This window comes from Mus musculus, chromosome 7, assembly GCF_000001635.26.
Source record: "Mus musculus strain C57BL/6J chromosome 7, GRCm38.p6 C57BL/6J".
In the NCBI taxonomy this organism is placed as follows: domain Eukaryota; kingdom Metazoa; phylum Chordata; class Mammalia; order Rodentia; family Muridae; genus Mus; species Mus musculus.
Window position 1 is genome coordinate 37743845 of NC_000073.6, and position 24862 is coordinate 37768706.

The window sequence follows — 24862 nt, forward strand, 5'->3', positions numbered from 1 at the left end:
AATTACCAAAATGACAGAAAATTAAAGCAAATGCTGTCAGTTTTACTGTTGTAGATGTTCGCGGGTTATCGCTTGTTTACAGTTGCACCAATACTGATAAATGAATATTTTTCAACATGAATAAAAAATGTGACCTCCGTCTACCGGAAATCTTCAAAAAGGACAGCCCCGAACGCAAAGAACGCAGACAGAGTGAACCTCAAACTGCATTATCACAGACTTCCAAATAGCCTCTCTCTCTTCCTCAAGCTCAGCTTCAAAAGGCTTGTTAATAAAAATCTCCACGATACAGCAGAGGCAAAACAGAACTCACAAATGCTCCACTCACCCAGGTCCCTCAGTGTGCCTGTGTCACCACCCAAGCAGGATGGAGTTAAACCCCTGTTCCATTTGCCTGTTTTATATTGGTAATCATGTGAATTAGATAATTACTCATGGAAAATGTGATTAAACATACGTCGCTATTGCCAATACCGAATCACGAAGACAGGGCATTGCTGCGAATTGCTTTTAACATAAATAGCAAACTGGGCTCGTAAAAAATGTCCAGTTAGGCCAATATCTGATGATAGATGGGCTGATCCTATGACTTGCAAAGATGCAAATCCCATACAGGCAAAATGAGGAGTCACGTGGTACACCCCGGGTACACATTTCCACACAAAAGACTTCTTGGCTCAGAATGTGTTCAAAATGTCAGCAAGTCCTGCAAAGTTGAGCCTGTGTCCTGCAATTAAGTTACCTTGGGGACTGGAATTCTGTGAGTCGCAGGAATACTCTGTACACATCTGTAAGTTGAAGGGAGAGATATAAATGGGGGGCCGGAGAGAAAGTTAGGCTTAGAGGGAGCAAAGAAGAAAATGTCCAAAAGGAAGGAAGTAGAGGCAGCCACCAGCTCCCCACTCCCCAGCCCCAGCTCGCAGGCTATGAGCTTTGCGGGTCCGAGAGCCATGGCAAGGGAGGCCACAGGCTTCAGCATTTCCTACCCTGTCCAGCCTCTCCAGAAGAGCTTTCTGTAAATCTTTCAACCACGCACACATCTTCTCCCATGACAGGGGCCGTGCAGACGGAGACCTGCACCCTACAATCACTGATGAAATTTGTATTGACTCCAAAATCAAAAGTAATGAGAAGAAAATTGGTTCACAGCCTGACCCGACAGTTCCAGACTGCTGTATTGAAGTTGCAAAAAGACATTTTTTTTATTGTCTCCAGATTTCAATTAACGACATCGAGCCGCCCCATCCTCCCATTATTAGTTTGAACAGAAGATCAGATTTAAGAAGTTTCACTAAATTAATTACTGTAATAGTATCTTGCCTTTCTGGAAACCCTCTGTGGTTGGTAAAGGGAAGACATTCTTTTATAGAGTGTGGGGCGCACAGAGTCCACCCATCGAATGCCTCCATCCCAACACGTATTTCTTTAGGGTCACATATGTGTCTGTGAGATGGCACGTACATCCAGGCTACATCACTGCTGGGCGGAGTTATGAAACTAGAGCTCACCTCAACTGCAACTGCATCTCTGCAAATATGTCTTGTTAAGTTTCAGAGCCCAAGCTGCAAAGTCTTATTATGCCCAAGATCTTATGCCATCTGCTCCCCACAAATTATTAGCAGCGAGTCCCACAAACCATCACCATGAAAGCCACCAATGTGAGCTGGCCTCTTTGCATAGAATAGACTAAAAGAATAGATCCACCATTGCCCCGGTCTTGAGTAAAAATGCAAATTATGCCACACGGTGCTAAATTATTCTGGGATATTTCATAATGTGAATTAATACCCACTAGAGGCTAAGCCGAGATCATCAAACTCATTTCACATAAGACAACGAATTTAACCACCCGTGACTCTATGACTGAGAAGTTAACAGGACTTCTAGCAACACCAACCACTCCAAGGTAGATTGTCCCTAAACACAACTGTCCATTTTCAAGACCATCCCATCCAAGGTAACTTTCTCCACTCTCTGCAGACAGCAGAACATTTAATAGGTGCTCAGGATGTCTGTTTACAGAATGATAAAACCCATCCCATGCATGATGTTCCGGCTGCCTCTAGTTGCCATTCTTAACAAACCCAAGGCAGTTTTGTGTTTTTTTTTTTGTTTTTGTTTTTTTTAAGAGATCTGATTTCATCAAAGTGAAAATAAATCGCTCTGACTTTCCAAGCTCGGCACAGTTGGGCTGCCCGCTTCTTGTTAGCAAAAACAAATGTCATCTTTTCAATCTGCATTTCAGGATCCACATTCCAGTGGAGGGTTAAATGATTCTTTTTTTTTTTTTTCAAATGTGAACAATCAAATGTAAGACAAGGCTCTCAAACGGGAGTGGGGGGGGCGGTGAGGCTGGATCAAAGGCTCTGTAGCCCAATGCCAAATGTATCTGTAATGCACTTGAACAATAAGACAGGCTGTCCCTACCCTGGAATAACACTGCCCGTATGAATCCCAGGAATTTAGTGTATCTGACAGTTTCTCTCAACCACCCATAACATTCTTGCCTGTCTCACTGGAGCTGGCAAAGGAGAATTCTGTAATTGAGTGGTAGAGAACATGTGCCCTCCTCGCTAGAAGATGACAGATGGATTATAAAAACTTCAAAGCCGAGCGTTTGGAGCACCAGGGGAGAGATAGTGGGCATTTGAGCTCTCTGTCTTTACCCAGGAGACAATGAGGCTGTGACATGGAGCATATATCAAGGAGTGGTGTAACTAGATAGACGTAATCTCTCTTTTCACTGGGTCTTTAACATTCTGTTAGGAACAAGTTTCAGGCCGGCTAAAGTACAGCCGTCTTCACGCTAATCGTCACAGGGCCTCCGTGACATGCCCCCCCCCTTTTCAACTGTGGTTAAATCAGTCTTCTCTGCACACTGATCTTTCTTCCTCTCCCCCCCCCCCCCCGCCAAGGAGAGCTTCTGCTTTAGGGAGGAGGTGGTTAAAGAAAAGTTAAGATTATTGTCTCTTCTGACTCACTAATCTGCTGAAACCTTGTTGCCTTCCGCAGGACTAAGGAAGGGCTCTCTCCCAGTGCTTGTCTACCGGTTGCCTGTCTTGAAGCCCTACCACAATTCTCCTGAGCCCATCGAAAGCTGTTGGTGTCCTTCCACTGGTCCCCAGTGACCCAGCCTCCCTGTCTCCTCCCTTCCCATAGCCAGCCAGGACACACTAGCACCACTGGCAGTAAGGACACAGTCCAGTTCCTAATGACAGACCTGGTCACTTCTTGCCCCCACATTTCAGCAGAGAAGAGCAAGCTAAAACAAGGCAGAAATGATCCACCAGCAGTCCTTAATATCCAGGCTGGGGCCTGCTGGGCAGCATCAGGAAAGCTGTCCCTGGTCCCACACAGAAGCCACTGCATAATCATTCATATTGATTTGACGAATTGTCAGCCCAGACCCCCAGAAAAAAAAAAAAACTTAAATTTTCTATGTCTCTTAAAATTTTGATAGAGGCATAAAATGGCTTATAGAATCTAATTATAGCAACGGACTTCAAAAAAAATGTCTCAATGTCAGAGATTAGTGAATCAAAGGCACATTTTTTTAAATCGATTCTTCCTTCTGAATATTAACAGTATTTATCATTCACACTGCCCTCTAGAAACACCAGCTAGAAGCCTTCTTCACTCCACCACAAGGGTCTCCCTGTACCAATTAGGCCATCAAAAACCAATACACTCAGGGTGCAGGGGAGTGAGAATCCCGCAGGGGCAGGACCGTCCCTCTAGATCTGTAGCTTCTTGCCACCACCACTGTCGTCATCCTTTCCAGTCTCTCCCCATCCTCTTTAAAGTGCCATGAGACAGATGGAGTTAAAGTGGAATTATTTTTATGAGACTCACACAAACTTTCTAAAATAATCAGACACGCCCTCCATGCTCCCCTCATTACCATCCCACACTTCCAATGTCCCCACACGGAGTCATAAATGCCACAGAATTCACCGAGGCAGGATGAGCAGTGATCTGTCTGTCTGTCTGTCTGTCTGCACCTCCATCACTACAGATGTTTGTCAGGCAGACATAGTCAAATTCCTACCAGGTCCCTTTTATGCTCCATCTTTGATGGCCCCACCGTAGATGCCACGAACCTCACAGGTGGGTATAAATATGTCGACTTACTCAGAAATAAGGGAGGCATGTATCCCTGCATCGCTCCACACAAGTGGGGGACAGAACATAAACGAACTGAAGTTGATTTTAATGAACCTGCATGATATTGTTGTGAAGTAGATGGAAGTAATATCCGCAATGCTCCATCCCATGGCACATACTTCTGGGCCTCTCCATACTCTGGAATCTGTCTCCATCATTCCCCAGAGGAACCTACAGACCCTGAGAGAACCTGGAACGTGGTGCAGTACCAGAGCCAGCCAGGGCCAACAGAACCTTTAGGATGCACTCCCAAGAAATAGTGCTTTATGTTTTAATTTTAAAACTAAACTGGGCCTTCAATAGGAAGTAGAATGTTAAGGAGGCAGGTCAAAAATGTCCTGAAAAGTCCATATGGCCCTGCTCTCCATTTTTCAGTGAATTACATCTCATTATATGAGAAAGTGAATACACAGCCAAAGGCCAAGGTGGACCCTTCACCCAAGAGCCATGTGGGACCTGAGGATATGTCAGTGGCCCCAGATCTACCTGTCTGTACCTCCGAATCAATCCTGTTGGGAAAGATCTGGTCTAACGTCGTCCTTACGCTCACTGTACATTTTAGTGCCTTCTGAAGCAATGCAAAAGAAGATCGAACAGAACATCTGGGAGAGGTCAGTAAACCCAGAGCCATCACATGTGACCACAGCTCTCGCTCCAAACTCAGTGGCTTTTCAATGTATCAGGCTCTCTTCTCAGCACCTATCATTACCACGTCTACCAGCCACATCAGTTGCTTTCTCAGGATTATCCCAGAAAGGGGTGAAATCAATCCCTAACTACATTCGTGCAAGATCTTTCCAGAAGGGATGAAATCGCTTCCTTAACTAGACCTGCGAAAACCGTGTGGCGGACGAAAGTCCCACGCAAGCGCGCTTCAGGCAGCCCCGCGCCCCAAAGAGCTCATCCCCAGCGTGCCAACACAGCATCCTAACCCTTCCAGTTGCGCACTAATGCCTGTGTTCCTGGAGATGAAGCCCAGACTTGAGCGATGACAAGAGGGGAGAGGGCTGGGGTCTTTGAAGGAGGCCCGTGCACGAAAGCCCTTCTTAGAAGCTCATTTTCATCTCTTTCTCTCACAGTGATCTTCTGCCATGGTGGAATGTAAACACCACAGGAAGAGACGGAATCGTGAATTAAGGATTTGGAAGCCTCCCGTTAGAAGTAATCTTCAAAGAATGCATACCCCAAACATCAGAGTCACACAACAAGGCTCTGAACTGCTTGTGTCTGCCTGCAAAACAGCACAGGTCACACCTATGATTATCAGTTGAGTCCTGCGCTGCCTTTAAAAATCAATAGAGAGCATGTCCTTACATTTTATCAACTTGGCAGGAGGGCCGATTCAGAGAGGCCGGCCTTTGCCCAGACAAGAAAACGTTTAAAATATGTCCCCCCCCCCCCGCTCCCAACGTATTACCAAGAAGTGAGCGGGAAGGTTATAGTTTGGGTGTGAAATGTGTGCTTAATCGTGGGGAATCCCAGCTGGTGGCGCGTGTTTTAGCGAGCTGAGGAACCTTGCAGAGGTGAGGCGTCTCTGGAGGATGCAGGTCGCTGGAAGTGGGTCTTCGGGCTACATAACCCAGACATTTGGTTCTCCCTCAGATCTCTGTTCCCAGATCTAGACAGATATGAGGAGACCCAGATCACCCTCCTGGAGCCATTAACTCCATCCACTCTACTTCCTTCCTGGATGGACTACACCCCTCACACTGAAACCAAGTAAATCCTTACCATTAAACTGACTTGATCAAGTATTCTGTAATTAGCCCAGGAGCATGGGTAGGGACTGGCTTTGCAGCCCCGTAGCTCAGCTGGGTGGCTTGGTGGGGAGACGCATCACAGCCCAGGGACTTTGTGACCCGAGACTTCTGTCTCTATCCTCAGAAAGGTGAACTCTCCCAGTCCATCCTCATGATCAAATCTTACAGCCATGGCCATGACATGCATAGCCTGCCAGTACTGCCAGCTGAGGAGTGGGTTCCGTGGGGTCCAAGACGTAGCTTGCACCTGGTTTGACCACCTGTTATAGGCGTGGTGTTGATATGGCCTTGCCTGGCAAACCAGTCCTGTGACTCTGCAATGTCACCTCTGAGTCATGCCACAGTTAATGTCCCAGCACCATCCGATGTCACCACTGGTATCGACAAATGCACTTTGTTTCTATCCATTCCCAACATCCATGCTAGGCACGGAGTGAAGGTTTGCTGAGTGGGGGAGAAAGGAGAGAGCGTTCTCCACACGGGTCCTCCTTATGAAAAATAAGACACTGGCATCTCTCCAACCAAAGACAACTTCCATAAAACCAACCGAATGTAGTTTTGTGAGCACACAACATGCAAGCATCCTTTAAGGTGAAATCTGTCTGGAAAGAACCAAAGTCAAATGCTGAATGATACATTAATTATGCACGGCCCAAGATCTGGGAGAGGTTAAACCCCCGTTCAGCAGCAAATTGAGTTCTTTTATTTGATACGAAATCTGTACACGGTGATGATTCGTCCTCAGTGCTTAATGTCACCAAACTTCAGGGGGAGGGGTGTTGAAAAGACAAAAGGAATGGCTAGACATGGGTTTACTCAAGGGTACTCCTTGTTAAAAGATGGAATCTAATAGGCATCAGAAATAATGGCTCCTCAGTACCCCTGCCGGCCGAGGTCAAAAGCCAAATGCACCTGCCGCGGTATTAATAACATCTTGTCCCGCTTGCTCCATTAGGGAGTTATGAAGAGTATTTCTAACTTGTGTGGAATGAGCAGTGTATAATAAAGGTTGGAAGTCTCTTTCCAGTTGTATGTAAGCAGGGCAGCCAGGCCTTTCAAGAATACCTTCCTGACTTCCCATAGAAGTCTAAAGACCCACGAGCCATTCAAACAGGATACAGTCGTTTGTTAATACAACAGGGTCCCTTCAATTTACACACCGTGGAAAGTCTCTTGTCGTTGCCTGCTATTTTCTCTTTGCTATGAACTGAACATGGAGATTTGGACATGAAACAAGTGTGTCCCTCTTGCACGGTCAAGAGCCAGCTTCAACATGTGGGGCTCCAAGAGGGGAAAACTTGTTAGGGAGTTGAACTCAAAGAGAGTATCCATGGGTGGCTCACTAATACTGCTACAATTCTGAAAAGTGACAGGAGTTTGAGGATGACACCTATCCAGACTTGCCTATGTGACTGTGGCCTGGAAAATACTAGAATTATTCAAAATGTTACCAGAATAGGACAACCTGAAGGAAACCCAGGTAGGCAGTAGGTGAGGTTTCCTAGTGTTTAAGCACACCCTTCACCTCCATGTTTATTGCATGAACTGGAAGGGACTCTATGTGATTGCTCTCTCTGGGTAAGACCCAGGGGTTGAGATGTTTAACAAACATCCTAAATTATTCTTCTACCTTCTTCCTTTTTCAAGTAAGCTTCAGCTGAGCCTGCCCGAGCAAACAACCAATCAAAGCCTTTGTCTTCTTGTTGGCTGTTGCCTCCATCTTATCTTTGACTGGAAGTTATACATTACTCTGCAATGGAAGTGTACAGAGAAGCCATGAAACCTGTTTACTCTCATTGATACAGTCAAATAACTGAAACACAGTAGGTGAACAGGAACCTGGAACCTCTAAGTCCCTGCAGAAGTAAGGCTGGTAGGCGGACACCAGGAAGCTACTATCCAAACCTCAGTGGTTAACTTGAAGAACCGTGTTCCACCCAGATTTCTGGTGAGAAGTGAGGCTCTCCTCTTTAATCACAGGTAGATGACCAAGAGTACAATACCAAGGGTCTTTTTACTCTTAGGACACCCCATTTGTTACAAGAGTTTTCTTCTTCATCAGTTCTTGTTCTGTGTCATAATGGAGTCTCCATAGGCGAGGTGGGGGGGGGTCTTTATTTTACAATATAATGAATATAATGGCTTGGGGCTGTGGCTCAATGTCAGAGACCTTGCCCCACACATCCAAGACTCCAGAGCTGAACTCCAGCACTGAAAAAAATATTCCTAATAATTAGTAGACTTTAACCCCATTGACTGAAGAAGAAACCAGTTATTGATAAAAAAGCAACCAAACAGCACCCCCCCCTTTTTTTTAGCCTAGTAAGCCTGTGTGTAAAATGATAAGGAGCTCCATGGGCCTTCCAGTTCTTTCCAGATGATCCACACTGTTGGTTGTCTTCACATATTTACTAAGGTTATGTCACTTTCTTCTCTTGTCCTGATGCCTGCTTACATGTTGTTAGAGCTTCAGGGAACTTACAATTTACTTGAGAAGAGGCTATATTGATAGATATGAACATAGACATGTTTACATGTATGTGTGTGGATATATGTATATATGTATATATATATGCATGTCTGTGCATGCATATACATATGCACATATATGGAACGGTATTCGTGTTTTAGTTTTCTACTAAGCAAATTATATAGGCTAAAAAGGAGAGAGATTTTACAGCATAGAAGAACTCTATAGAACGAACAAATGAAAATGGAGACTCCTTAGGCTCCTTGCTCCTCGATTCAACCCCCTGTTCTATGTTTCTCTAGGAATTCTGGCTTGTTGTCAACTCATGGGGAGGAGGAAGGTAAGGGCTTCGAAGGCATTCAGAAAATAGGTTCTTCAAGTCGCAGGAGCACCACCGTAAAGTTCCCCAAGATGGGAGTCACTCGGGAAACAGGATGTGACATAGGTCGAAAGTCCTCTCTCCCCGTCTGCAATCACGCTCAGTGATTCGAGTGTCTCGTTGAAGCCAGTGGGGTTACTCCACCTCACTCATCAGTCAGATGAGCGGCTCACCAATCAGGGCACCAAGCCGGCATCTTCTTCGGTCCCCACGACGCCTCTGCCCAGGGACCCCCATCAAGAGCTGCCAAAGATGAGAACGCAGAGCAACTAACAACGCTGTCTGTTAATCAGGGCCCCACACAGCTGGCTCTCAGCAGCAACAAAGAACCCAGCAAGAGCTCTCTGTGCCCACCGTACTGCTGCCAAGGGTGGAGACCCCATGGTCCACCTCAGACAATATGGAACAGGCAAGGAACTGGCCTCAAAGAGAAAAATCTCCATGGACAAGCCCTAAACAAGAAGGAACAGTCTCACTGGATCCATTGTCTCTGGAGGTTGGGGAGAGAGAATGTGGCAATGGCACTGATATACTTTTGATACAGAGACAACTATTCTGAACTTCTACCATTTGTGGTGACCTCTTTATGAGTTAAGAGCCAGTCACAGCTGCAGCTTTGGTCCCCAAACAATGGAACAAAGGATGTGTCATGGGACAGTCAGTTCGTGCTTCATGACACAGCATTGTTCCCAAAGGGTCAAGGACAAATTCCCAAATATCTCCCTCTGTGTCTCTGTCTCTCTATCTCTGTCTCTCTGTCTCTGTGTTTCTCTCTCTAGGTGTGTGTGTGTGTGTGTGTGTAGTGTAGTGTAGTGTAGTGTAGTGTAGTGTAGTGTAGTGTAGTGTCAGGGTCTCACTTTGTATCCCTGTCTAGCCTTGAACTTACTAGCCTCCCAATGCTGGAATGACAGGCATGTGATACTTTACATGCTCTAATTCCTTTTCACTGTCACTATAGCACAGGTATCTACTGAAATGAAGCATATTATATGATTTATATTCTTTAAAAATTAATGTAACTGTAAGAATTATGAAACAAAATTATCTCTACAAAATTTGAGAATCATGAAAGAAAGTAAAACTAGCCTAGTTCCAGGCTTAGAATTCCAGCTATGTGGGAAACTGAAGAAAAACAATTTTAAGTTCAAGGTCTGCCTGGTCTACAAAGTCTGAGGCCATCCCAAGCACCCTGTGAGATGCTGTCTCAAAATAAAATTTAGAATAAATACATACATACATAAATAAGATAAGCAGATAAATAAATGAGGGAGGCAGGGAGAGAGGGAGGGAAGGAAGAAAATTTTCTATTGGCCAAAATGTTCTTTCCAGAGAAATAGCAAAAACTAATATATTTTCTTTATGTAGATGAAAACTTTGGAGTAAAAATAATCCTGCCTTCTAACATTAAAAGTTTAGTAAATGTTAAATAATAACTTGACATTTTAACCTAGAAGTAAGTGCAGAGAAAGACCATTTTCTTTGGCCTCAACACCTTGTTTGCTTTCTTTTTTGAGATAGAGACTCATAATGTAGCCCAGGCTGGCCTCAGATTTTCCATCCTCCTACTTCAATGCCCTGAGAGCTATGATTACAGGAATGTGCCTCGGTACACCTCACACTTTTATGAGAATCATGTATCTGAGATCAAGACCCAGCCATGTGAGGATTTAGGAAGATTGTGTCTTGTCAAAGTATTTATTCAATGGCTGCCATTTGCAAGTTTCCAACTTGGAGTTATCAAACGATAGCCAACGGTCCTGAACTGGAGAGTTGTCCTGGGATGAAGGAGAGGAACAATGATTGTGGAAGCAGCTACCCAATTAATAAAGACAAGCCCCGGGGAGAAGAGGAGGATGTTGAGCTGTCTATGGATTGTAAAGAATGGCCAGTCAAGATAAAGGGTCAGGACCAAGGAGTATGATTAAGCCAAAGAGCTTGAGAGAGGTCTGGGGATCCCTTGGGATGTGGGGACACAGTGGGAGAAGGGAAAGTAGACAGACATCAATTAGAACAGGATGACTTCATCTACCAACACATTTATCCAAATCCCACTCCGGTGTAGTTCTGCCTCCTTGTCAGTACAGTGGCTCGTACCATGGCCAGTTTCCACTTGGTCTAAATCTTTCTACAGCTATCCACTAGCATTTATTAGAAGGAGAGATATGGCTGTCTCTCAAAACGTTGTGAGCAGCCCTGCAGCTGGTCAATACTGGCCTCTTTGTAACTGCCCATGTGGACCATTGCACTGCCTCCCTTCCCAGACAGATTCCAGCTACGGTGTTAATTAGCCAGGACCTCCTTAGAGGGACAGCCTCCGTAGGGGTGTCACCCTTAGAAGGAGTCTGTAAGCTTTTGTCCATACCACAACAAGGTGAAGCAACGGGAAGACAGCCAAGTTTAGAGTTCTTCTGTAATTATGGCCTGAACCAAAAGAATGTGCATGAGTTCACAGGATGATAAATAATAGCGTGCTTCTCCAAGTTCAAGTATGTTGTCAATAAAAGAATTAAAGCAGTATCAATAATACGCAGTGTATGTTTTATTAACTGCCATCCTATAGCGCAGGCTTTTGTGATCGCTGGAAAACAAAGAAGGCCACAACGGTACAAATTCTCTTTTGTTCGAGTAAAAGGTGTAGTGGGGGAGGCAGGGGCCAGGGTCCTTCTGACACACCTGTGAAGAGTAGGGGATGATGCAGAATGGCTGAAGGATGAGTACAATGGGAAATTAGGAACCCTATGTCCAAGATGGATCAATCGCTTCTGTCACATGGTTCTGATCAATAAGAGCCCAAGTAAGCACCAATATCGGCCTTAGCTGACAATCATCAGCCCTTGGAAATCAGAAACTCCAGAGCCTTTTGGAGCACGTGAAGACTAAAGGAAGATCTGAGTAGATGGAGGGATGTGAATGAGTGTGGCTTCTAAGAGTGCGTGTCTAAACATATGTCTACTAATGCATATGTACACACACAGTCATAGATATTCATATGTACAAATACATAAATGGAAAAAGTGCATGGTGTGCTGGATTGGACTTGAGAACGAATAGTCGCTTGAATACAAATTGCAATGGCAAAAGTTTTATTGTTTCCCGAGACAAAAACCTACACAATGCCTCCTCTATACATCTGCAGAATCAAAAATCATTTTCCTCCAAAAATAACTCGTAAGGAAGGCATTTTATGCTCTGGAATGAGGGTAGATGCTAAAACTACTATTTGTTGACACTAGGCGATTTCAGATTGAACAGAGAAGTTGTCTCCAAATTAATGAGCCAGACATAATAGAACCCTGTCAAAATATTGATTTTATTTTATCCTACCTATTGTTGGCACTCTCCTCTAAGTTGGGTGAAAATATAATTTCTTCATTAGCATTATTGTTTGTTATTATTACGTTAGCTGCTGTTTATTATGGAAGAAGAACCTCGGTCACTTTCCAAGAAGACGATAGAACAGTCACGTGGGGTGTCACGTGACTGTGACAATAGAACAGTCACGTGGGGTGACAAAGGACTAAAACAAAGTGGAGATTGTTCCCCCAAACCATTTCTATGATAAGCTGAAGTACTCCTAAAGATGAGAAAGGAACTGTTAGTTTCATAGCACATGATACATGAACTTAGATCTATATTATATATTTGGGCGAAATTACTATCCCAACTAATACTCCAAATTAAAGTGATCAGAACCTGTTCCATACAGCTTACCTTATGATAATCAGATGAATAGCCAATATGTATTCACAGAATTAAACGGATAAAATTAGGGAGAAAACTCTTTACTAAGATCTGTTCCTTTACTCTTCTTTGTTTTTTTCAGGCTTTTTTTTTAGGTGCCTGAGTGTTGTGCTTGTGTGTATGTGTGTGCACCATGTGAACAGTGCCCAAGGAGGTCAAAAGAGGGCGTCATATCCCCTAGGACTGGAGTTATAGATGTTTGTAAGCTGCCTTGTGGTTGCTGGGAATCGAACCCCAGTCCTCTGGAAGAGCAGCCAGTGCTCTTAACCACTGAGCCATCTCTCCAGCCCTGGTTCCTTTATTCTTAAGGATTATTTCTATAGTGCTCTTAAGGTGCCCCCCCTTTTCAGTTAATTCATCATAGAATTTGCTAAGGAGTGGGAAACATTTAAACAAGGTTTCCAAAAATGTAATAGATGTCAGGAGTTTTATTTCTGTGATTTTTCTATTAAGTTTTTACATTTTCATTTTAATATTTTGCATCTACAGCACAGGATATGAAATATGGTGTATACAACGGACAATTTGCAATGTTTACAGTTGTTTGATGAATTATTTAACCACTTAAACCCCAATGATGAGAAAAAGTTAAGTTCCCATAGAGCCGAAACGTAATTCATTTCTACTAAAAGTGAAATTAAATTAAGCTTCGCCACTGTGGTGAAGGATGCAATAAATCTGAAGACTGGATGGTACATACACAATGTCCACATCTGGATATCATTTTTTTTTGGATGTGCAGGTATCATAAGCAAACATCTGGTTTTCCTGCCACCCTGTTCCTTTCCATCAACAGGACAACCGTCCTTGACTCCTAGACAGACTGTAGGAAGAAAAGTCTAGGATGCTAAGACATAACAAAATCTCCCAGGAACCCTGTGGAACAGGGACCCACTCACTTCCGTAGCTGTCAGTCAACACCCTTGCAGTTCAGCACGCTGCCTGACAGCAAGGTTGGGATGGAAAGAGATGAAAGCAGAAGAACATGGGGACGTTCTGCAGCCAAGCAGAGCCAAGAAATGGGACCCCTGGGATATGCTGTGAAATCCGAGCTCATCCTCTCACCTCCAGACTGTGCAGAGCAAAAGGGAGCCACTGCCACACACCACTCAACACGGCAGAACGCCACCGTTAGGCAGTTTCAGCTCTCAAACATCAGACAGTGCACTCGACATGAAGGAACTCTGTCCAGGCCACCTGATTCCTTCTACCTAGGCTGCACCATCACCAGACTTACATTCCTGCTGCCAGCAACAGGGAAACTATTTACAGTCATCTTCCTTCCTTCCTTCCTTCCTTCCTTCCTTCCTTCCTTCCTTCCTTCCTTCCTTCCTCCCTCCCTCCCTCCCTCCCTCCCTCCCTCCCTCTCTCTCTCTCCCTCCCTCTCTCTCTCCTCTCTCTCTCTCTCTCTCTCTCTCTCTCTCTCTCTCTCTCTCTCTCTCTCTCTCTCTCTCTCTCCCTCCTCTCTCTCTCTCTCTCTTTCTTTCTGTTTTAGAAGCAACAATGTGGAAAAGTCATTTGGTATCAGTGTTGAGAATGTGACATACATAGATAGATGCTAGTCTTCCATGCTACTGATAGAGGGCACATATGTTGATGCCCACACCCCACAGACATGTGAGGGATGCTCCCTGATGCAACTTTGAGACGGCTATAGTCTCGTGAGGGGGATGGTGGAAGGGGGAATAAAACTCTCTCTTACACCTGTCAAAATCCCAAGGGACCATATCATATACGGTCTGTCTTACCTGAAATATTGCTGTGCATGACTGTACAGCCAAAAGTATAGAGGAGCCATGTGGCCCAGGGCACACACAATTAAGAGTGGGAGCATGTGGATAGAGAAAGCCAGGCATCACAAAACTGGTTGTGAATCACAACACAACCTACCATGTAAGAGAAGTCTATCGTGTCTGCCTTCTGTCTAACTTTGTTTTCTGCAGTGTGCTGAACTCAGATTAAGCCCCCCCCCCCCGCCTGGTGGATATCTACAGTCTAGAGGTATGCAAGCCTGAAGGAGGAAGCGAGGAAGGAAAACCCTGCCTCAGATGACAGGAGGAGACACAGCAGAGAAGGCCACAGAGGACAAGAAAGAGAAACCTCCTCAACAGGTTGTGCCCAGGAGAGAAAGGCTACGCTGTCCTTTGATGTGCTTCCGACACCCTGGCCTGCCTTCTCAGACCACCAAGCTCTCTCTGCCTTGAGTCTTTTGCTCATGTCTTCCCCCCTGTCAGGAACTCGCTGTGCTCTTTGCTCTGCTAGCTCCTTCTCACCCTTCAGCATCCCCTAAGAAAGTGCCACTGCTCATCTTGCTGAAGACTACGTTTCCCCAAAGGACCTCTGCTCTGGTCCTTCATAGCACTCAGGGTAGGAAATGGTAAAGAAATATAGGCTCTCTTCCTAGAGCAGTGGGATCTATGAATGCCAGCAGCTCCACCTCTGTGTGCTCAGTGCTGAACAGTGCCCAGCACACCGCAGAAGCTCAGCAAACACCCGTGGAGCACAACGCAGCCCAGAGTGATGTGGAAAGGCCCGTGCGAGGGATATGAGCTTCCCTGCGGTCTCTGCTAACACCACACCCTATGCCCTCCTCCTAGCAGATCAGTGCTCAGCCTGAAACTGCCATGGGAAGTTGGCACAAAAGTCTTCAAGAAGGCTCAGATGGTCTGAGTCACTTACGTCTTGCCTCCCTGGAGAGATGTGTTGCCTTGGATTTCTGCAGACTGGACATCAGCCAGGCACAGCCAGTCTCAAGGTTTCCTTGCCACACAGGACCAATGTCAACTTCGTTGTCTCAGGGGTGGACTAATGCTAGGTGCTTAGGAAGAGGCTGGCCACCCAGGTCCTGTTGTCTCCTGAGAAAGCTGGATGAAGTCTTGGGCTTCATGAACCCTTGAGGGTGGGAGCAGAGGTAAGAGACTCATGCAAGCCTTGTGACCCATTGGATGCAGGAATGTGTCCGTGTATTGCTCCAGAGAACAGCTTGAGAAAGGAGTGAAGTGCAGAAGCGCAGGAGGGCGTGGTCATCGGGGCATCAGCAGTTCCCATAAGAGCCAGACTTCACTGCCATTCCAGGCCTCATACTTAAGGTGTGTTAAGACCAGAGAAGGAGGAGGATGTCATTAGGACATGTCTCCACTTTCAGGGTTCAAGGAGTGAATATGAGGGGACCTTTATGTCACCTTCTGAGCCTGGGTCTCTACTGCTGTTTTCTAGGAAACCTTTTATGTGGCTAGACTGAAGGCAGACGTCTCTTTCCAGGGACTTGTGCAGCCCTTGTAACACTAAGAGCTCTACAATGCCCCACTAATGGCTCAGCCCTTGGTAAGACACCACAGATGACAGAGTGTACTGAGGACTGACTTAAAGGACACTTGGCAGTTCATGCCCAAGGACATCCACCTCATAGGCACGGCATTAGTGCTAGGCATTGGTTTCCAGGACTTGATCTTTGACATCCCCTGGAGGAGATAGGATCCAGTGTCCATATCAGATCCCTGGGACACTGGACTACCCAAGCCACATTGGTATTCCGCTCCAGCAGGAGAAAATTAGCCAGAAACTTGACTTTTCATCTCTGGGAGCAAGAACAGGAGTTTTAGCTGCTCAGCTGCTCCTCTCTTGCATGTGTGGTGTGTCTGGAGCACTTGTGTGCCCACAAGCATGTGTGTGTGTGTGTGTGTGTGTGTGTGTGTGTGTGTGTGTGTGTGTGTGTGTGTGTGTGTAAAATTGTTCAAATGGAGCCTAGAACCTAAGAGAGAATTCCCACCTTCATTCTGCTTTTCTTTGGTTACAGCAGCTCCACTTGGGTTTTGGGGTTTTTTTTTTTTTGTTTGTTTGTTGTATCTCATCACTAGGGATTGAGCAGAGAGCCTCGAGCATGTTAGGAAAGTGTAGACTGAGTATCACCCCTGTCCCTCCCCCTTTTTTTGTTTTTTGTTTTGTTTTGTTTTATTTTGTTTTTTACTTTTTTAAGAATCTAGCTAAGTAGCTTATGCTGGCCTCAAATTTTCAATTCTCCTGCCTCAGCTACCCCAGGAGCTGTGTTGATAGACCCTGCACCTCCCATTCTGGCTAAGTGTTGTTCTATTTCATAGCATCGATTTTACTAGGATATTAAGGCACTTACTATATCTAACACTGAATGAATGAATGAATGAATGAATGAATGAATGAATGAATGAATGAATGAATGAATGAATGAGAACAACTCCTTGGATTTAGGGAAAGAATGAAGAACAAGACTTACATTCTCATCATGATTCTGGAAGTGAGCATGTGTGTCAGTGAACCTGTATATACACTTATATACATGTGACTTCCACACATGTCCTCATGTGGTATATATGGCATGTGTCTACGTGTATCTGCAAGTGTATGATGTGGCATGTGTGTGCCTGTGTGCGTTGAGGATGCCTTGGAACCTGTGCGAACCCTTGGAGGCCTAGACTGAAAACCATTGTTTAGAGAAGACTGCAGGCCCCACCCCCACCCCAGACTCTGCCTTGAACTAAGCTGACCCTTTAAGATGTGTCCTCAGAAACAGAAGAAATCAATCTGCCGATCTTTATTGATCCCCAGGTAAATAACTCAGAAGACTAGCCCGGGCCACAAAGGCAAGCATGCTATTTCTGTGGGCTATGCAGTGATCAGCACCCACAGCTATAGGGTGAGTGCATTTCAAACAGTCAACAAATTCCAGAAGGCAGGCAGCAGTGCTGCCTCACTACTCCTTGAATAGCTGGGCTCTTTTCTTTTCATCCTGCTGACTTTGTCAGAGAGAGTTATCCCAAGGTTGCCAATGGGAAGAGAGACTTGAGGATCAAAATGATGTGCTTACCAACTGCACGGAGGTGGAAGGGGTGGGCCTCGAACTCATGCCCCCCTGACTGGCCCTGAGCTCCTTATCACTGTGCAAAGCTGCTTAGGAAACAAAACAAAAGCTTCACGAAGCTCCTTCTCACTCTCAGGCTGACCGTTTGCGGCTTGGTAACGAGAGGACCTCAATTGTGCAAGGAGGGAGAGACGTCGTCTAAATATTAAATTATGCAAAAAAATGAACTCAGAGCTAGTGACGTATCAAGCAACATGTGTGTGCCATGTAACCAGGGTTAAAAAAAAATTAATTAGCAAATCAAATACACACAAAGACTCCTGTAGACTCTGCTTTCAGGAGCAATGGCAAAGCTAGTGAGAAAATACCCAAGCTTGTCTCCTGCTCATCTAAAGGTTAACACTTCACCTAATGAAGGGACAGTCATAGATCCCCCCTCCCCAAGTCCAGCAAAACAAATTTTTTTTTATTCCTTCACCTTTGAGAAGATGAGAGAGTCAAGATGTGTGCACGTTGAAACACAAATAATCACGGCTGGATTTTGCATCTGATTCTGCTGACAGAGAGGCATTCCATCCCGGCCTCCCATCCCGAGGGCCAGCATGGGAGACCAGGCTCCACGGCACCAGAGTACAGAGGCAGATTCTAACTTGAATGTCTATTCTGAGGATGAGAGCAACTGAGGACCACACCTTCTTTAGATCAATGGACACATTATTTTATTGGAGGCAGTAGCTGGAGATCACACACAAAACTCTCACGGTTCTTATCTCTGTAATAGCATCATGAAAAGAAAGGAAAAGTCTTATTCAGCACAGACCCCTGTGGTCCCCAAGATCCGCACATGGGCCTGCAATTCTCCACCGGAGCAGCTAGCTTCCAGATCTTGCAGACAACATCTCACAGGGATCCAGGTCTTGTCAACCTTTTGAGACAGTGTAGCAAATATGAAGACCAAGTTGTAGGCATCAGTGAGGTTAAAGCTGGCAGACGTCAAGATGCGGCCAGCTGTTCCAGAAGAGTTTTAAACATGTTTTGTACCCTAAGGTCTGGAATACGTTACTTGACCTCATGGCTAGAAAATAAACATGCTTATAGGCCCAGTACACATCATACCCAAAACAGGTCAGTCACTATCATCACACTGGTCAGATGACCAGACCCTGCCCCAGGCTACTATGTAACACTCTCAGAAGACCACTGTGTTGTTCCCAGGGCGACAGTAGTTGCTAAGAGAGAAAGAAGATTGCTACCCTTAACATACTTTGTAAACATATTTGTAGATATGACAACTGTCCTTGTGATCTAGCTTAGACTATTTCTTCTGCCTCCAAAATATGCTAGAAAGAAATTATAAATAGATTTAATATTGCAGTGTTCTCTCCCCTCCCAAAACATACTTTAACTAAAGGCTTTTCCAAAATTTAATAATAATGATACCTTCAGAATAAATGTATTTGCCAAGAGTTAAAAGGACCAAAGGAAGTGGAAACTGATCCTTTTAAAAAAAATGACTTAAAAAAAAAACATTCAGAGAAAATAAATATTAAGTTGTCAAATCAATGGCTAAAGAAAAGAATTGCAGACAGCAGACAGGCTGACGGGCCTTACCCTTGACAAACAGTGCCTTCAAAATCTGTGGGCACTCCAGGCAAGATGGTTCTGAACACCCAGAACTCCCAAGAGGTTAACCCCCTGGGTTAGGATGGAGAAGGGGCAAGAAGGGCAGCTTAGCCAGCCCTGTACAGAGCTGTCTTCTGCTATGAGAGGCCTCAGCTGACAGACTAAACCCTTTCATGTCCACATGTGGTCGCTTTTCTCCATCCCACATTCCCACACTACCATCCTCAATCTTTGGGACTTTTCTTGGGTTGTTGGAAGAGGGCTGCCACCCACCAGAGCTGATCATGCCCACCCCCCATCAGGTGGCAACGGTGGTGACTGAAGTTTCTCAGGCGCTGCAGAGAACAGACGTTGAGTTTAATTAGCGGATCTAGTCCTGCTCATCCGAGAACCCGTGTGTTCGGAGCATTCTCTAGCCTGCGGAAACAGCATCTTGGTATCCACGAGCCATAACCCCAAATCAGAGCTCTGCAATGAAGGGGAGGGGGAGAACCAGGGCCCTTGCCCTGTCAATCCTGTCCCCATCTCTTCTATAGGCTTCCTACAAACCTCACTCTGGACTTAATAATCAGCTTTGGCTGATTAGACAGAAAGGCTTTTTGGTTTTGTTTTTAATAAAGAATTAAAATCTTAGAAAAATGAGTCACATTTGCTTCTCGTAAACAGGAAGATAACTTTCTAGATATTTGTAAAGGCAGACTAAAGAGCTAGCCAGTCAAAGAGATGATATTTGCTTTATATGTAGAATCTATGCGCTTTGTGATCGATGGGCTGTTTCTACAGTGACTTCACTTGATGGGAGTTTCCAAATATTTTCCCCCTCATGCAAATAAATTTACAACAATGCATATGTTTGTCAAACAATCAGTTCTGGTTTCTGTCTTTCGCTTCCATTTTAAAGGGGGAATTGATACTTCTTTGAAAGATGATTGGCAGAGAAAAGCATGAAGGATGGATAGAGGCAAGATTAAGACCAGAAGAGCTGCACCGGCCAGAGCAGTTGTCTTCAGATATCCTGACCGCAACACATTGTCATGCACTCAGTTTTCCATGGGAAACTACATTGCCCTGATGGCTGAATGGCTTGAATGAGACCATACACCCCAAGGGTGGCATGTGGCACCCACAGGGACCCAACATCAAACACTACTTGCCAGGTACTAACACTACAACCACCTCCTGTCTCTAAGGTCCTTGGGGGTCCTAGGCAGCACTCTCTGCTGTGTTAATACATGCCAGCCCCCTGAGTGTTACCAAAGCTGGTCTATGAACCAAAGTCCCTGAAGGAGAAGCAGGAAAAGCTGTAAGTGACGCTCCCAGCGTCACTTGTCTATAATCCCAACATTTATGGGACTCAGACAGGGGAACATAGCAAGACCCTGTCACTAAACAAGTGCAAGCCCAAAACCAAGGCTGAGCACCACATCGGAATCTTAGAAACACCGGTCACTCTAATCAAAGTTGAATGGGTGATTCTGTGTTTGTGACTAACCTTAATGTTTAGAGAATCCATGAATTCACTTTTACAGCTCTCTCTCTCTCTCTCTCTCTCTCTCTCTCTCTCTCTCTCTCTCTCTCCCTCTCCCTCTCCCTCTCCCTCTCCCTCTCTCTCTCTCTCTCTCTCTCTCTCTCTCTCTCTCTCTCTCTCTCTCCTCTCTCTCTCTCTCAGCTGGCAGGCCAGTACTTTGGTGGAAAAACCATCACCAGAAGAGAGAGAGGGTAAGATCAGAATGCAGGGACAAGCCCACCTGCACCTCAGTATCCAAAAAACTAACTAAACAGGGCTCAGGTAACCAAAGCATACATCGACTTTACTAGAAAGCTCTCGGGTTAATGTCAGTTCAAGTCGACATGGTCATTTTTCCTGCGTCAAAATGGCACTTAATTTTTCTCATCAGAAAGCCATATTCTGAAAATAGGGATGGGGGAAGGGCTTAGAACCTGGTTTCCAGGCCTCTATCTCTCACCACTCTGGAAGCACCTGCCTAGGCTTCTGACCCACCCAGCTGTGGGATCTTGCACTTCTTGGACCAGGCTTGCTATGGTGCCTAAGACCTTCTTGCCTTCTTGCCAACTCCTAGTGTGAGAGGGGCAGATGAATATGAGGCAGGGACATGCTTCCCTGCCTTCGCGTCCAGTGGGGGCAAATCTCACATACGCTAACCACCTCCCCTGTTCACTGCCTCAGTTTGCCTTCAGGAAACTCAGAATCAATGTAGAACCTGCCCTCCTAAGGAAGTACAAAGTAAGAGCTCAAAAACAAATGACTGTCATTATCCTGCCAATGGGGTGTCCAGCCTCATCACAGTGCCTGAGCACTGTCACTTAGAGCTTCCTGGTTTCCATGCGGTCCAGGGGCACAGCTCTCCCCGACAGAGCCATTTTAAAGATACATACCAATTATGGTATCCTGGTTTACGCGTGGTCCAGGGACACAGTTTCTCACCCACACGGCCTTTTTAAAGGTATAATCATTATTCAGAAACATTGGAATTGAGCCCACATTTTGCCCTGGACAGCCTTTTATTCTTCCATGTACATTTTACACAATGAAAACAAAAGTCTCCCTCCTCCCAGACTTTAAGTACTACCCTTGCTTTGCCCAGGGCCGGATCTTCAAGACAAGACTGCAGATCACTTTTATACACCTTGGGAGTAAAATCAAAACTGACCTTCCATGTCCCCTTTGAGAGGTCCAGGAAGAGGCCTCACACACATGCAATTAAGGGCACGAGCCTGATCCCCCTTCCTGGAGAATATATGAAAATGTCTAGACATTCTTAGTGGTCATAATCAGAAGAGCTACTGACATCCAGTGGGTTGAGGGTAGGTGTGTTGCTAAACATCCCACAGGTCAAATAACCACAAGTGGAAAATATACCTACTACCATCTCTGCGACCTCTCAAATCAGCAGAAATGATGCCTAGGTTACTCCTGCAGGTTCCACTCGAGAACCCATCCTCACAGAAATCTGGCTTCTTTAAGGCAGTGCAGGGAGTCTCCAGGGCCTCTCCAGAAAGCCCAGCATGTATGGAAAGCTGACTAGAGGAGGCTTTTTAAAGTTACTCAAATATAAGAGGTAGAGGAAAACCCACGATGGTTTTTTAGGGAACTCTGGAGAGTGCCTCCAACAGCCCAGAAGAGCAGCCCAAGGCAGCTCTCTCCCCTCACCATGCTACTCAAGGCAGACAATCAACAGGAGTCTATGAGTGGCCCAGGCTGGCCCGAGGAAGCTCTACCCTCGGCTTTCCTGGGGTCCACAGCAGATGACTTGCTACACAGCTCATCTTTCTGAGGTGGTTTTGATCTCTGCCTGCCTGTATTTAGAAAATACAAAATAAAGTTGAATCACCCAGGACCCACATCCTAAGGATAAATGCTTGTAGTTCCTGATTCTTTCCATAATGATCCCTCTGCCTGACATGCACAGGGACAAACTCACAATTCTCTCTTACACATTGAAATTGTGAGTGAAAATCATCTCTGAGCAGGTGCTTCTAACAGGCAACACCCTCCCCTGACCCTGTGTGTGTGTGCATGAATGAATGTACATCACATATATGCCATAGACAGACCTACAATTCCCACGCAAGACCCCAGTTATAACAACCAAAAGTCACCTCCTAACTTAGCTCTTCTGACCCCACACATTATTGGCTCACCCTTCTAGGAATGCACCAAGCAACATAACAATTGGCCAAAAGCTTCAAGATATGAAAACCTGTCCATTTTCTTGGCAGAGCTTCTTGCAAAACTTTCAACACAACTTCATGGTCTGCCTATCCAATTGGAGAGAGACTCTGTACCCACCCCCTACTATGGTAGCCTTATCTTAAATAGTAAGTCCTGGAGGAGGGATGCCATGCTACAAGAGGGATGCTATGCTGTTGTAAAGGGCAAGTGTGGGCTCCAAGAAGGAGGGAGGAAGAGGAAGAAGAGGAAGAGGAGGAAGAGGGGGACAACACTAATAGTTCAGACACTTTACCAACATGAGAGACTTTATTCTATTTTTTTTCCTCTAAAATGCAGCCTCTACAACCAGAGAGAAGGTATCAGATATAAAGGGAAGATGTTCTTCTACACAGTCTAAGACCTTACCTGGAGACAACATGAAGCTGATCTCAGCACTCCATGACTTTTGGTCCCAGCAGGTAGGCTGAGGAGAGGGCATTTCTGTCCTCTGCATGGCCCCAAAATGACCTACTGGAAACTCACTGATGATTTAAATTTGCATCAAGCCTCACTTTAAATAATGTTAAGAACAAAATGCAAGCTGATATTTCAGCTTACTTAAAAGGCTTATTAAAAACACTAAATCTAAAGATTTTAAAAAGCTGTAATTGTCCTCATTGAAACTAGAAAAATAAATCTAGTTTGCTTTCTTCTTTTATGTTCCCCTTCTTTAAAAAAAAAAAAAACAAATTCATCTATATTCTCACAAGCATCATTGCTGTCTTTTTTTCCCCTTTCCATTCAAGGCACTTTAAAAACACCTGTGCCATTCATAGGCAACTTTTGAGCAAAAGGCAGTCAAGCTTGGGGAAGGCTGTTTAACTGATTTCCTGATGTCAGAGACAAGCTCATCTTGCTCTAAAAGTAAGATGGAGTTTGGAGCTCACGAAGAAGGCTTGCGGATTTTATGGGTCTGAGCTGATGAAATTTCCTGGCTTACCTGAGGCAGAAGAGACAACCTGATGGGTCAGCTTTTGGAGGCTCGGCAGACATTGCATACCCAAGCACTGCCTTCAGCTCCCCATGGGCAGATCCAACCAGTAGGGCCACATGTCTTGACCAGTTCCTATCTTTTCCCATAATGAAGGCTATTGGCCTCTGGCTTGGACCAACCCACCATGACAGTTTGCTCCATGCCTGCCCTGAGCCTTCCGTGAAGACAGCTCTGACCAGCAGTTAAATTGCTGAGTTGTAAGGATCTGAAGCCTGCTCAGAAGTTAAACACTCCAGGCATAGAACACAATGGGTTTTCAGAGCACTGGTCCAAGAGAATGCAAATGTATTGAAAGCGGTTTTTCTCCAGGTTTTACATAATTACCATTTATGTCTCCAGGAACTGTTTCCCCAGCCCAGTTTAGGGTGAAAGCGTTTTTTTAAAGACTTTCCCTGCAGATGACATATGAGGCACTAACCTTTTTTCATGTGCCCAGATGTTAAGTTCATTTTCATCACATTTATGCAAATTTCATTTGAACAGTAAATCAAAAGAAATCTTAAATCATCGTACACTATTTAAAAATCAACACTAAAGCCGGTTTACTCGCAGCTATCTCTAACATAAAGTCACAGCTAATGAGCTGAGCACCATAGTTCCTTTTCCCATACAATGGCTATAACAAGACCTGAGGTCCTCCACATCCTCCACATGGGAGCATTGCTACCCGTTCACTCTCAAGAGTCCAGTTTCCTCAGATTAACGATGCTCTGTACATCAAAGCCTTCCAAAAGTTTTCCAAACTTTGGGAAATCGGGGGACCCTCAGTCCAGGAGTCTGACAACCACATTAAGTGTCTATGTTAGGCCCTCCAATGCAAAACCTGGGCTCAGTGGCCATGCTTTCAGAAGCTGACTCTTTGTTGGTCAGGTTGGGGTGGGGGATGCTAATTCCTAGGGCGCCGTGTCCTGATTGTCGGGGAGCTGGGCAGAGTGCTATCATTACCAACAACTCAGCCAGGCGGGTAATGGTGAGATCAAGAGACATTTGCACCGCTATCAGGATGACATCATAGCTAAAGCAGCCTTCAGCCAAAGCCCTAGGCTCTCTTAGAGTAGAGGCCAAAGGGCTATGGGGGGAGGTGCCCCCCCCCCGCAACTCCCAGAGCTGGAAGCTGAGTCTCAGGCCCCTGCCATGCAGGGTGGTGGGCCTTGCCCACAGCCA

At 45.3% G+C, this 24862-nt stretch overlaps 1 protein-coding gene across 14 annotated transcripts in view; it reads right to left on the reverse strand.

The window, feature by feature from the left end:
* Positions 1-24862, reverse strand: part of Zfp536 (zinc finger protein 536) — a 456017-nt gene that overhangs the window by 425822 nt on the left and 5333 nt on the right. Inside the window, exon 1 of one of the 14 annotated variants that reach the window (XM_017322243.2) lies at positions 5896-13837. The exons of the other annotated variants lie outside the window; for them this stretch is intronic. The gene's annotated coding sequence lies outside the window, so the exon portion shown is untranslated. Of the gene's footprint in view, positions 1-5895; positions 13838-24862 lie in introns of those variants that run through there. 14 annotated transcript variants of the gene reach the window in all.